Source organism: Diceros bicornis, chromosome 36 (genome assembly GCF_020826845.1).
Source record: "Diceros bicornis minor isolate mBicDic1 chromosome 36, mDicBic1.mat.cur, whole genome shotgun sequence".
In the NCBI taxonomy this organism is placed as follows: Eukaryota; Metazoa; Chordata; class Mammalia; order Perissodactyla; family Rhinocerotidae; genus Diceros; species Diceros bicornis.
Window position 1 is genome coordinate 28,379,825 of NC_080775.1, and position 13,363 is coordinate 28,393,187.

Genomic DNA, 13,363 nt, shown 5'->3' on the forward strand with positions numbered 1-13,363 from the left:
AGCAGCCACCGCTCCAGTCCAAGGCCTGGGACACCTAGGCGTTTTCCCTTGGACCTGGAGACCGGACAACCCGCTGGTAGAGGGCGCCCCAGTGGCGGATTTGTAAAGGGCGACTATGCCTCCGCACCCCTGCCGGGTCGCCGAAGGAAGATCGTATTTCCTAAGAGCTCGTGCCCTCGGCGCTACTCCGGCGTCCCAGGCCAGGGCAGGGAGGGCACGAGCGCGGGCTCCGGGCCCACCCCCACGCCCTGCGGGGACAGGGGCGCCGCGTGCTGTCTCCGCTGCGCTGCAGGAGGCGCAGTGAGCTTCTGGTCTTCTCAGAACCGCGCCCAGCCACCCGATCGCGGGAAGCACGGCCCGCCCCGCTCAGATTTCGGTTCAGGTCCACACACAATGAGTGCCATAATCCGTAGTCCGCACGCACCGACTCCGGTTGGAAGGTTTGGGAGAGGCTACTGCAAGGTGGGCCAGAACCTGGGGGGCGAGCACCTGGAGAGGGGCCGGGGTACTCCGCCAACAAAACCTGGTTTCCCTCTTTCCTCTTTATTGGAACTGGTTTGGGGGGGGGGGCAGCGCCCAATTATGAAGTGTGTCTGCACTGATCTCCTCCTAACCCCAGCTGCGAGTCTGGGATTCTCTGGTCTCTTTGGGACGAAGATCAGAGTTCGTTTATAGGTTGCTTCCTGAGTGGAAAGCGTTTACTCCAGGTGAAGCCGAAAGTGAGTTCTAGGGAAATAGCGTCTCTCTCCACGAAATCCACTCTGCCAGGACATTCCCAATAGTTACTGAATTGCAGAGCACGCCCCAGTCGCCCCAAACTTTCCTAGTACCAAGCACCTACTAATAAGCCAGGCATTTTGCAAGACAACCGGGAGAACGAGAGATAATGTAAGGTAGACATGCTCTCCATCTTAGCGCCCTGGACATTGGGCGTGCCAGGCAGAGCCTAGATTCAAACGCCCTACGACTGAGTCCACGACCTGCTCTTTCGGGTGCCCAAGCTCATTTACCCCCGCAGACTCAAAACTGCATCGGACCCGCTCTAAGGCTCTCCAGGTTTCTTCTGTGGAAAGTGTATTTGTACTGCGACCCAAGGAAGTCGTATGAGAATTGCTGGCGGACATAGGCTAGCTGAGGTGAGAAGCAAGGCCCTCTTGTAGGACCTTAACTCCCGTCATTTCTTTGTGCTTCTGGTCACGCAGGAATAAAGATAACAGAGTGATTGACAGTCACCAGATCGCGTCAGTAAAAGTGAGCCCGACTAGCAAATAAAACGGCGAGGGCTGATTCGGCGCTAATTCACCCCCTAAATTATTTTAAATGCAAGAGCTAGGGGTGGCTGTGACGTGAATGACGCGGGACGTATGTCATCCAGGTGGTCCCAGGCTGTGGAGGAGTCCCAGGTGCCTAGAAGAGAAGCCCTTCTTCGGGACTGGGCCTTTCTGGTCCTGAAGGGAGGGGGTGCAGCTTGGACCAACCCTTTCGCACTGACTCGGCAGATGCAGCCAGCGCCCAGGCTGGGAGAAGCCGGCCTGGCCGGACGCGGACTCCCGGGAATTTGGCCCTGGCTCAAGGGCAGATTATACCACTCTGGTCTGCAACTGAAATATGAACTTTAGCGTTTTCTCTGGAAACCAGGTTGTTACCTCTAATTGTAACGTGAGAGACTTCTCTCCTTCATCTGTCGTCTTTGAACAACAAAGGATGATCTTTATAAGCATTTTAAAAATAGAAACATGGAACCACTCCCCCTCCCACCCCCTTGAATGAGCTCATGAAAACCACACCTCATCTTCTGGGAACTAAGTATTAGCCTAACTTCCTACACAGCGATCTCCCAAATATAGCTGTGTTTTAGGGAGCTGGTGAAATGGCTGCTCCAGCAGGGTCTCTCTGGCTGTTAAGGACTTATGCAATAGCAGATTTCATCTGGGTGAATTAAGAGGAGGTTTCACTCAAAAACATTTTTCAAGTCTAGCAGAGATTAGATCTGCTGACCCAGAGGGAAGAGACGGAAGAGAGTGCAACTAAAAAGAAAGAAAAGTTTGCATGACTCCTTGCATTTTTCTTGGCCAAGACTTTGTTACACAGGCTTGCAAAAGCAATCCTGCTCTTTTAGGAGTGTGCTGGCAAAGTGGGGTTTAAACTTGCCGATGAGAAGCCCCCTGAGCCAACGTGCACAACCACAGGGGAGTTATTCAAGAAGTTGTTATAAAGAACGCCAAGCGACAGCTCTCTTGCAGTTTGCAGCTGTTTGCAGCTTACAAAATGCACTTTGAAACTGAGTTGCAACCCGTTGCAGTTTACTTGAACAGCCTTTCTCAACTCACAGGTTGGGACAATAATGGGTTTGTAATCTGTAGTTTGGAAGTCAGAATTTATTAACTCACAGAAACAAAATGACTAGCAATGGGCAGGTTACCAAGTCAGCGCACTGGCCTGTGTAACCCCAAGTGGGGCTCTGTGCTAACAAATATAATATAGGACACTGCTGTCAAGTCTTTTTCATATTCATAAAATATAATATTTTTAGAGAATACTGGAATAAACAAATAAATTGGGGGATAACTATATGTGGATTGGTGAAAAACGTGTTTCATTTTCTTAAATTATAATAGCAATGTAATACAAAGTATTCGAGGAAGATAATTAAATACTGAATTTGAATAAAGCTATTTTTAAAGTGAAGAGGAACTTGAGCCAGATTTTATGAGCATAACTTTTTTCTATATGGTTTTGTTGTAACAGCTATACATATTTACCGGTTAAGATGTTTGAATAATGATGTCTTCAAACTTCAGGTGAGAAACTGTATAGACATGTGGGTAATAAATTTAAAACCATTATTGTAATCTTTAAAAATTTTAAACATTGCAATGGTATTTTTAAAGTCCAGTAGTGCTTCTTTTTCTTTCACTGACATATGTAAGTTTCTTATGATAATATGAGTGGATTTCAATTATAATTGAACTTTTTCATATTAAGTCTTTTAAAATGACAAAGCTTTAATTTGCAGAACGTGCATGCACCGTTGGAGCAGTTAGCATGGACACTATTAAAAAGATACATCAGCCCAAAGGTGGAGATTCTGGGCTGTCTCCCTGAGCTGGGAACCGCCAGCCCCACCTCCTGCCCCACCCCTACCACTGACTGCTCCCTGGGCATTGGCCTGTGCCCCTTTGGTACCTGAAACAAACCCCTTCCTCCAGCACTGCATGAGCCCCCTGCAGCTGCTGGCTGATGGACCTGCTCTGCCACACTCAGCATCTTGAGATGGATTAGGGATGTCCATCAGACCTGTGCAGACCACATGGTGCGTTATTAAATTCTGCTTTGCCCCAGCAGCCCCCTAAGGCATCCCAGAGGCAACAGGCCTGGAGCCTCCAGCCTCACCTGGCTGCTTTAAGGAATAAAGGGGTGAGTATCTAGAACACATCCTTGGCACCTGAGTGTGCCAGGCTATGCCCTCAGTGCCTGCGGCCCTCTCCCCTTCAGACCCTCCCTAGGACTCTGGGGAGGAGAGCACACAAAGATGGAAGGGACAGTCTTATCTCCGCTCCTCCTTCCTTTTGCCTTCTCCTCACCTTTTGGGGCATCACTGTACTCACCAACTTTTGCCTTCCCTGTGCAAAGTAGTAACAGCACCTGAAGGAGGGAAATGGGGCCTGGGGCAGAGATGGAGTCCTCACGTTGGGGGAAGGGGAGAGAAATCCCCCAGCAGCCATGGGAAGAGAAGGGAAGTTCCTAAACGCTCTCAGCTGTGGCCATTGTTTATCTATGAAGGCTGTGTGTAAGTTGGGCCTGTATGTGAATCAGAGACCTTCTGTTCTCATGTGCAGAAAGCTAAATCTTAGGTCTCTCGAAGCACCTAAATTGCACTATTCTGTATGATATATATTATGTTTTTATTAATTCCTTTGTGCTGTGACTTCCCCAAATTGGAGGTCCTTGAACCACACTTTGAAAACAGAAACCACTGCTCTGTGCTTCTGTATTCTGCCTCCCAAATGGAAACTCCTGGTACAGCATTTCTTCATCTTGGTCTTCCAAAATGACCACATACTGGGGGATGCCCCCAGGAACTGTGCAAGGCTCTGGCCTCGGGCCTAGGCAATAGCTTTCATTTTTCACATTTTGAGAGGGGGAGAAAGACTCAGCAGCAATGCTCCCCCAAACTCCCCGGGGTCAGACATCCTGGAGCAGTCCCAGGTGGATTTGTGGAGGGCATCCACGTGCAACCTTAGGCACCTGCTGCCACTCCTTGTAAACCTCAGTCCCCCACCCCAATCCTACGCATCTCCTGCAACCACTGCCTAGAAAGGGCACTGCCTACGAAGTGAGGGATGGGTTGGCAATATATTATTTGGATGAGGGGAGGAATTGGTTAAGAAAAGTCGGTACAGTCTGATCCCCACTCTGTAACTGCAAATGTAAATGCATAGATAGAGATAAAACGCCAGAATAGCATACTCTCCAAAAGGGATCATTTACTAACCTCTTCTGAAATGGTATTCTTCACAAGCAACGTGTTAGGAAACTAGTCAGCTTATTTCAACAGTCTAAAAAAGGTGTGGCGTGTTTATTTTCACGTGACTTGTTTCAAATCAAGTGAGTTAAACACATTTTGCTTTTTGTCCTTTCAGTGACATTACAATGCTGAAAACAATTGCCAACAGATTCCATCTCTTTAGTGTGAGTGGAGAGACTGCTTTCCTTTCTTAACGACATGCTTTTCCTTTCTTAAAACAGCGATTCCTGTTCGTCAGAATTTTTTTTCTTAGTATCAAGATGCCTTGATGGGTGGATTTCGTCATAACTGAGCATCATTATACACTTACACTCCAACCACATTAAAAATAACAATAATAGCTATTGTATTTTGAGCACTTATTAAGTCCCTGGCACTCTGCTAAACCCTTTAGATGGATTATCTCAGAACAATCCTGAGGTGGGCATTAGTCTCTCCATTTGCATGTGGGATTGACATGAGTTTAAAGAGGTTAAGTAATGTATCCAAGGAAACCGGATTCTAATCTGTGTCTGTCTGACCCCAACCCACAAGTTCCTGCACCTACCTGCATGGTTGCCTCCCACAGCAAAGGCACCTCGTGCACTGCTGGTATTTCTTGGTGCCTGTTGGAGGAAAACAGGACTGACCGTGGGCCAGTTGTGACATATCTCGGACAGTTTTCCCATCCTGGCTTCTCCTTTGGAGGAGGTCGACTTTCCAGGCTCTATCCTCTGGCTGGCCCCCTTCCTCAAGACATGAATGAATTGCAGACATACCTTGACCAGCGCTTTATGTTTTTAATCTTTTATCTCTAACCATGAGAGGAGAGACTCTGAAGGAATTTCAGCTATCTCCTTGTGGGGAGAAATGTGGGAGACAGCTGAGACCAGGACGCCTCAGAAATAGAACACTAGTTTTGCTTACCCTTTAAGTAAACCAGCTTTAATTCCTCTTCAGGGCTGCAAGAACCCAGAGCGACTTACTGGCCCCTCTGGCCCTGGTTCTGGGTGGGATGATGGGTGTGTCCAGGCACTGCTGGGGCTTAAGGCCTGTTCCTAGGTTGTTCCTAAGCATGCTGAGGGCAGGAGGGCAGCTATTCCCAGTCACCCACCCAGCTCTAGCACAGATGGGCAGTCCTCCAGGCCAACGCGCTCCCCAAAACAAGAGTCCTCTGGCCAGACTCCTGCAGGCAGTGTCATGCTGAATGGAGCCTATTTTGACCCCCTCACAGAGCCAGTGTTCAATTTTTTCAGGATCTGTGAGAGCTGGTTGTTAAACATAGTCATTATTAAAAATAGAATTATAAAAAATTACAAGTAAATAAAATATATTAAAGACAAAGGTAATAAGCACTAACAACTTACCACTTCCTGATTATTTTATTACATTTCATTGTTTTCTAGGCTCTTGAGCTTACTCATGCCTACTATATCCGCGTGGTGGAAATACTACAATACGATGTGCTCCTGTGCATCTCTTTCCGGCTCTGCATGCGGTGGCCTCACGTTGGTGGCTTAAAATAGGCCATGGTGGGAGTACTGACACCACGGAAACCAGCAAATGCTACAAACCAGGGCAAGGTTTTCAGAGAGCTGGTTGTTAAATATCAGCACACCGCCGCCTACAGGTAAATTTTATGTTTTCAGGCACTGTTGACACATTTTAGGTTATTAATTTTGTTTTTGTACTCTACCCTCCCTTTTCTAATATTTGAATAATGCATCTGTATATCTCTTATTTCTGCCCAAGTAGCAAAATCTCTGACAATGAAGGGTGACCCTGGGCCTCCACCTCTTCGCTGGTCAAGGCCTTCTTATAGCTTCATCTCTGTTCTGACAGCAGCGCCGCAGGAAGGGGAGAAGGTCATCAGTAGCCTGTCCTGAGAGCCAGGCTGCAGCCTCTGGATGGCCTTTGGAGGCACAGTGACTGTGTCCACCAGGCAGTGGGAGGGGACATATTCATTCATAATCTGAACTCCCATGCTGACGCCAGCTGGGTTTAGGATCAATGTTTCTTTCCCATTTGCCTCATAGGAATCACCTGGAGAATTCTCTTTCCGTAGATGGAGGCTGGGGTCCCTGAGATCTGAATTTCAGAAAGCTCAGGGGGAATGTTCCTGGGAAATACTGGGCAAATGAAAGGAGCACTTTTGGGATTCAAACCTCTGCTTTGCCACTTTTTGTCTAGGTGACCTTGGGCAAGTCACTGAAACTCATGGAGACTTGGTTTCTTTCTGTATAGAGGGGGAAAAATAAAAGCTACTTTGTTTTCATTGTACTTTTTTATAATATCAAAAGTTGTTAACAATCCACACAGCTTTGACATTAGGAGAAAAGTTAAATCAATTATTACATGTATTTATGCTGTACTAAAAGACTTGAAAAACATAATACTTTCAGTCACTTGTTAGTTGTTATCACTAATACACTAATCCTGAAAGTTGCTGTAATTAGCCCCATTCTATATTTGAGGAATCTGACATTCAGAGAAAAGTAACTTGTCCTGGATCACTCAGATGTACACAGAGCCAAAATTCTAACCCAAATTTGTTGATTTCAAAATCATGTCGTTGTTAGATTATTATATTCTTGGATTTAGCAGGTGCTAAGTCACTCACTCACTCACTCAAGAGACACCTAGGGGATCAGTAGGCTCCAGAGATCACCTGAGATGCACCTCACATTGCCATCTGCTGCTGTCTGCTGTCGGTGAAGCCATTGGCCAGCCCTCCCCACTTCCGGCTGCAGTCCTGCTCTCAGGGTCTCCACCCCCTTGCTTGCTCAAACCTGCCACAATGGTGCTTCTAGCTAAGTGAGCTGCTGCCTAGTCAGCTCCCCCAGCCTCACCCAGCAGATCCAAGATTCACGAGCACAGCCCGGGGCACAGATCTCCAAGGAGGGCTGGAATAATGAGATGCATCTTCTTAGTTTCAGTTAATTAAAGATGGGGAAGCTCCTGACATACCATGGGGTTCCCAGAAGCCCTCCAACCCGCTACATCAACCAACCGATAGCACAGGTTATAGATTTAATTGCTCCCAGAAGAACACCAAATTAGAGAACACGCCAAGAGTTGGTACTTTTTAAAGACTTAAATCTGATTGCAAAACAATTCACATCAGTAAAGACATTCTGGAAAATAGAGATAATGACATTTATACCCAGTTCCAACACTCAGATCAAAGGTAACTACTGTCAATATTTTAGTGAATATCATTCTGATTTTCTTTGTAATGCACAGAAATTAAGATTTTGTTACCTTTATTTCTGGTAACTGCTTCTACAATTTAACTTTACAAGTGAGAAGAGAAGAATAACCACCACAGCATTTTAAAGGCAATTTGCTCACTCATTCGTTGATTCAGTAAATATTTGAGTGTGTATTCTGTGCTTATCACGCTCCATGTGCTGGGGACAGCAGTGGAGGAAACCCCATGGCTTTCTGGAAGCCCATAACTTAGTTGGGCAGAGAGAGACACAGAGGAGTAAATAAATACGTGTGAGTACAACTTGTGACAAATCTTCTGAAGGAAATGAACGAGGTGGAGGAAGCGGAGGGGTATGGAGAGATGCTGATGGACTGGACCTCTTGGATCAGAGAGGATCTTTCTGAGAATGTGCCCCTCACATCAAGATAATGATGTAATTCCAGCAACCTGGTATAGGTCAGAAGTGTAGGAGTACCTTTTGTCACTTACATCCATGCTTCAGTTTTGTTATTAGTTGATGTGAATAGATTCTCAAAGTAAGCCGAGATCTTAGAGGTGATTTAATCCAAGACCTTCACTTTATACATGATGAAAATGTGGTCAAGAGGGTGACTTAGCCAAAGTCACACTACTAGCAAATAACAGAACCGGGCCCAGAGGCTAGCTTTTTTGACCCACAAATCCCATCTGTTATTACTGTAACATGCAGCTCCTTGTAGAGAACAGTAATATAAAGAAATAGTGCTCTATATAGTTCCCATAAATATACTATTAATAATAAAATATAATCACTTATATAGTATTTGTATCTTTTTTTCCCTGATGGAAAGTCTGGGGTGAAAGAAAGAACATGGGTTTAGTGTTAAATAATATCTAGATGGCTTTCTTTTTTTTGTTTTTTTTTTTTTCCTTTTACTAGCTGTGTGACTTGGAAAAGGTACTTAATCCCGCTGAGCTTTAATTTCCTTATGAAACCAAGATGCTTAGAAAATGTGATTATTACTCCAATGTTTAAGTGGAGAAAACAGTCAGTGAGAGATTATAGGAAAAAAATGGCATTAGGAAAATTTATCACTCTGTGATAAAATTTAATGTCTTCGGTGTAGAAGAAAGAGTAGAACTTGTTAGTGGTTGGGTTTTTCTTTCAACTGAATAGGACTCGAGTTAGTAACAGAAACCTCGGTCAGTGCATGGAGAAACCTGGGTAACCAATGCAGCAGGTCGAAGACATATTGCTGTGGTTTTTCCTTTTAAGATACCAAACCTTCCGGTTTTCTTTGGTGCCTCTTTTATTACACTTTATTTATTGCATCATAAGCCACGTGGTAGTAGTTTCATTTTTACCATGTGAACTGGATTATTCCACTGCAAATCTCCCTACAGTTCTTGGAAAAATATCTGAAATTGATAAGAAACAGGACATTTTTAAGGAAATACCCAACTAAGAATTGTTGAATGTTTTACATAGCTGGCAAAGGTGTTCGGGAGATCTTGACAGTCTCTTTAGAAAGATCTATTTAGAGGTCTATTTTTATGTCTCAGGGACCTGCATGGAGTGCGCATTTTTTAGAACACTAGAACAGACAAGAATAAGCCGAATTTTTAATGTCTTTGAGCCTTTAGTTATGAGGCTCCTCAGGCAGGCTTCACTTTGAAGAAAATGTAGTGTGAAATATACAAAGTAAAACTGCAAGAACCTTGGTGCCACATTGCAAAAGTCGGTGTTCACATTTTAAAACATTTGCTTACAAGCATTTGTCCACGACTTTGAATCTAACTGACCCTTCATGTTCCCACAATAGCAGCAACTGCTTAGGAAAACATCATAAGGGAAAGAGAGAAGGTGTCAGTGCTACTCGTTTACATAAATGTCTCAGAGGCTTGTGAAGAAGACACAAAACTCTTGCAATTCAGGCGACTGTGTGCCTCAGAGCTCTGTTTAATGCACCGACTAGAAGTTGTTCTTGTGGTCCTAATAGAAATGTTTCCCATGATTTGAGGCCTGTCCAAAAGCCTGAATGTGTTCTGAGGTGCCTGAATTACTCTCTCTTTAAGGGTCTCGTGTGGTGTTTTAAAAAAATATTGTTAAAATATATTTTTCCTTCAAAGAGAGAGAGAGAGCGCGACTGACTGGGCAAGCTGGGACTGTTGGTCACTCTAATTACTATTCTACCTTTACTTACAGCTTTTGTTTTTTTTAACCTTGGGCAAGTTATTTAATCTCTCTGTCCCTCAGTTTCCTCCCCATACAATGAAGGATAATAGCTTATTTTATATTCTCAGATAATTTTCCCATATTTCGATATCTCTGAAATCAGTGTGCCTTACCATCTACAGTGAAAAAGCATTGTGTTCTACATTAATTAGCAGCGTTTTGCTCAGTGGTGCATAAAATAATGGAGTGTCTTAGACTAGATGAAATATGGTAATAATACCTATGACCCAGGGTTTTGTTGGGGTTAACTGAGTCAAGATACACGATGCTTAGAACCATGACTGGCTAATATTAAATACATAATAAATATAATCTATTAGTATTTTAATCAGTGGATGGATTATAAATTAACTAGTCCCCCATGTTGGACCTTTAGATTGTCTCCAATATTCCTTCCATTATTTACTTCATTGAATGTACTTGTATGTAAACCTTTATGTGCATCTCTAATTAGGACAGAGTCCCACAAATGGAATTACTAGGTCAAAAAGCATGAACATATTGAAGGGATGGACTTATAATCATGGCTAGAAAGTCAGTCAAACCTGAGTTAGAATCACCCCTTACTCTGTGACATTGGTCATTTTACTTAACCTTTCTACACCTCGGTTTTTCCATCTATAAAATGGGAATAATAATAAGATTCACAGGCATATTGTGAGGTTTAAATAAGATGATGCAATTAAACACAATACACTATTAGCCCATAGTAGGTTCAAAAGCAATGTAAGCTATTTTTATTAAGACATTGAGACACCAGCAGTGCCACATGGCCTCACGCCGGCTTTGGATGAGCATGCATTGCACTATGTAAGACCACCAGTTTTCAACAGTGACCCCGTGTGGCCACAACAGAAACAGCAGCAGCAGAAAAAAGGCGTGTCATTTCTTTCTCCTGGTGTTTGTTGACAGGATTGTCCATTTGGACAGCAGAAGCCTCTGCCTGGGATTCTCGAGTAATCTGAGATAGACAGATTCAGGAAAGAGATAATAGACAATGCCAATCTGAATATGAGGGCCTGAACAATTGCTTTAAATACTGAAAGATCTCACAGATATATATGAACTGGTGAAACAATCCATCATCATTTCTATGGCAACAGCATAGAAACAGTTTATCTCTCTGCATAATGTAACCATGAGAAATCACTTTGGCAATTTTATTTGTGCCTTATAAATCCCAGCAAACTCTATGACTGAATTTTAATGAATGGTTGCGACTGGCATGCTGATGCCCAAGCTATAATTCATGAAAGGCCTCGTGGCTTGAATTTCTGGAGAACCTAGGAGGCCTAACGTTCAGAAATACCAGAAGTGATTATATAATGAGCTCGTTGAGTATATTAAACAACTGGCTTGTCAGATGATAAATTTACATACTTCATAAATTTTATTTGAGAACATCATGTCAATCTTAATTCTGTGGTTTCTATAATCTACTCATAGGTTAAATAAAGGAAAATATGATTTAAAAATAAGCTTTTACTTTCTTAAGTTTATGAATATCTAGAATTATAGAGCAGTAAGTAACAGCTGAAAAATTTCTATTGGTAGCAAGACCATAAAAACTCAAAGATGGGGGCCAGCCCCGTGGCTTAGTGGTTAAGTGCGCACGCTCCACTACTGGCGGCCAGGGTTCAGATCCGGGCGCACACAGATGCACCGCTTGTCCAGCCATGCTGAGGCCGCGTCCCACATACAGAACTAGAAGGATGTGCAACTATGATGTACAACTATCTACTGGGGCTTTGGGGAGAAAAAGGGAAAAAAAGAAAAAAAAAGGAAGAGGGTTGGCTATAGATGTTAGCTCAAGGCCAGTCTTCCTCAGCAAAAAGAGGAGGATTGGCATGGATGTTAGCTCAGGGCTGATCTTCCTTACAAAAAAAAAAAAAAAAACAAACCTCAAAGATGGATGTGAATGGCCAGTTTGAATGATAATAAATTTAGAATATATGATTATAAAGCTTTATATTATTTTTAAATGTAGTTTGACCACATTTAAAAATTCATATAATAACTTCATTAGCAAAGTTATATGGAAGATGTAAAGTGTTTAAAGGTACTTCCTTCTTTCCCCTATATGTACATGGTACAAAACTAAAAAGATGCAAAAAGGTAGACAATGAAAAGTAAGTTAATCAGTAAATGGAATTTATGAAATTAATGAAGATTAATGAATGTAATACACCATATTAATAGAATAAAAGACAAAACCATAAGCTCATCTCAATAGATGCAGGAAAAAAAAACATTTGACAAAATCTAACACCCTTTTGTGATAAAAATGCTTAACAAACATAAAGAGAAGAGAACATCTTCAACCTGGAAAAGGACATCTACAAAACACCCACAGCTAACATCCTACATAATAGTGAAGACTGAATGCTTTTCCCCTGAGAACAGGAACAACACAAGGATGTGCATTCCCACCACTTCTGTTCAACATTGTACTCATGGTTCTAGCCAGGGTAATTAGGCAAGAAAATGAAATAACAGCTTCCAGATTGAAAAGAAAGAAGTAAAACTATCTCTCTTTGCAGATGACATGATCTTGTATATAGAAAATCTAAGGCAGCTACAAAAAAACTATTAGAACTAATAAACAAGTCAACAAGGTTGCAGGATACAATATCAATATACAAAAATCAATTGTATTTCTATACACTTGCAATGAACAATCCAAAAACAAAATTGAGAAAACAATTCCATTTATAATAGCATCATAAAGAATAAAATACTTAGAAATAAATTTAATGAAAGTATAAGACTTATACACTGAAAACTGGAAAACACTGTTGAAAGAAATTAAAGAAGACCTAAATAAATGGAAGGGCATCCTAGGTTCATGTTTTAGAAGATTTAATGTTGCTAAAATGACAATACTTTTGAAATTATCTACAGATTCAATACAATCCCTATCAAAATCTCAGCTGTCTTTTTGGCAGCAACTGACAAGCTGATCCTAAAATTCATACGGAAATGCAGGGACCCATAATAGGCAAAAGAATCTTGAAAAAGAAGAACAACGTTAGAGAACTTACACCTCACAATTTTAAAACTTACTACAAAGCTACCGTAATCAAGACAGTATGGTACAGGCATAAGGATAGACATATAGATCAATGAAACAGAAGTGAGAATCCAGAAATAAACCCAGCTATCTATGCTCAACTGACTTCAACAAGTATGCCAATACCATTCAATGGGAAAGAAGAGTCTTTTCAACAAATAGTGCTGGGACAATTGGATATCCACATCCAAAAAATGAAGTTGGACTCCTACTTCATACCATATACAAAAATTAACTCCAAATGGATCAAACACCTAAGTGTAAGAGATAAAATATAGAAATCTTAGAAGAAAACACAGGGGTAAATCTTCACAACCTTGAGTTAGGCAATGTTTCTTACACATGACACTAAAAGCACAA

The 13,363-nt window shown here is 42.4% G+C and overlaps 1 long non-coding RNA gene across 1 annotated transcript; it reads left to right on the forward strand.

The window, feature by feature from the left end:
* Window positions 1-226: 226 nt before the first annotated feature.
* LOC131398842 (uncharacterized) lies at window positions 227-6,804 on the forward strand. The gene is made up of 3 exons (XR_009216992.1): window positions 227-462; window positions 5,914-6,137; window positions 6,263-6,804. It is a non-coding gene; the product is annotated as an uncharacterized LOC131398842 (long non-coding RNA).
* Window positions 6,805-13,363: the final 6,559 nt, after the last annotated feature.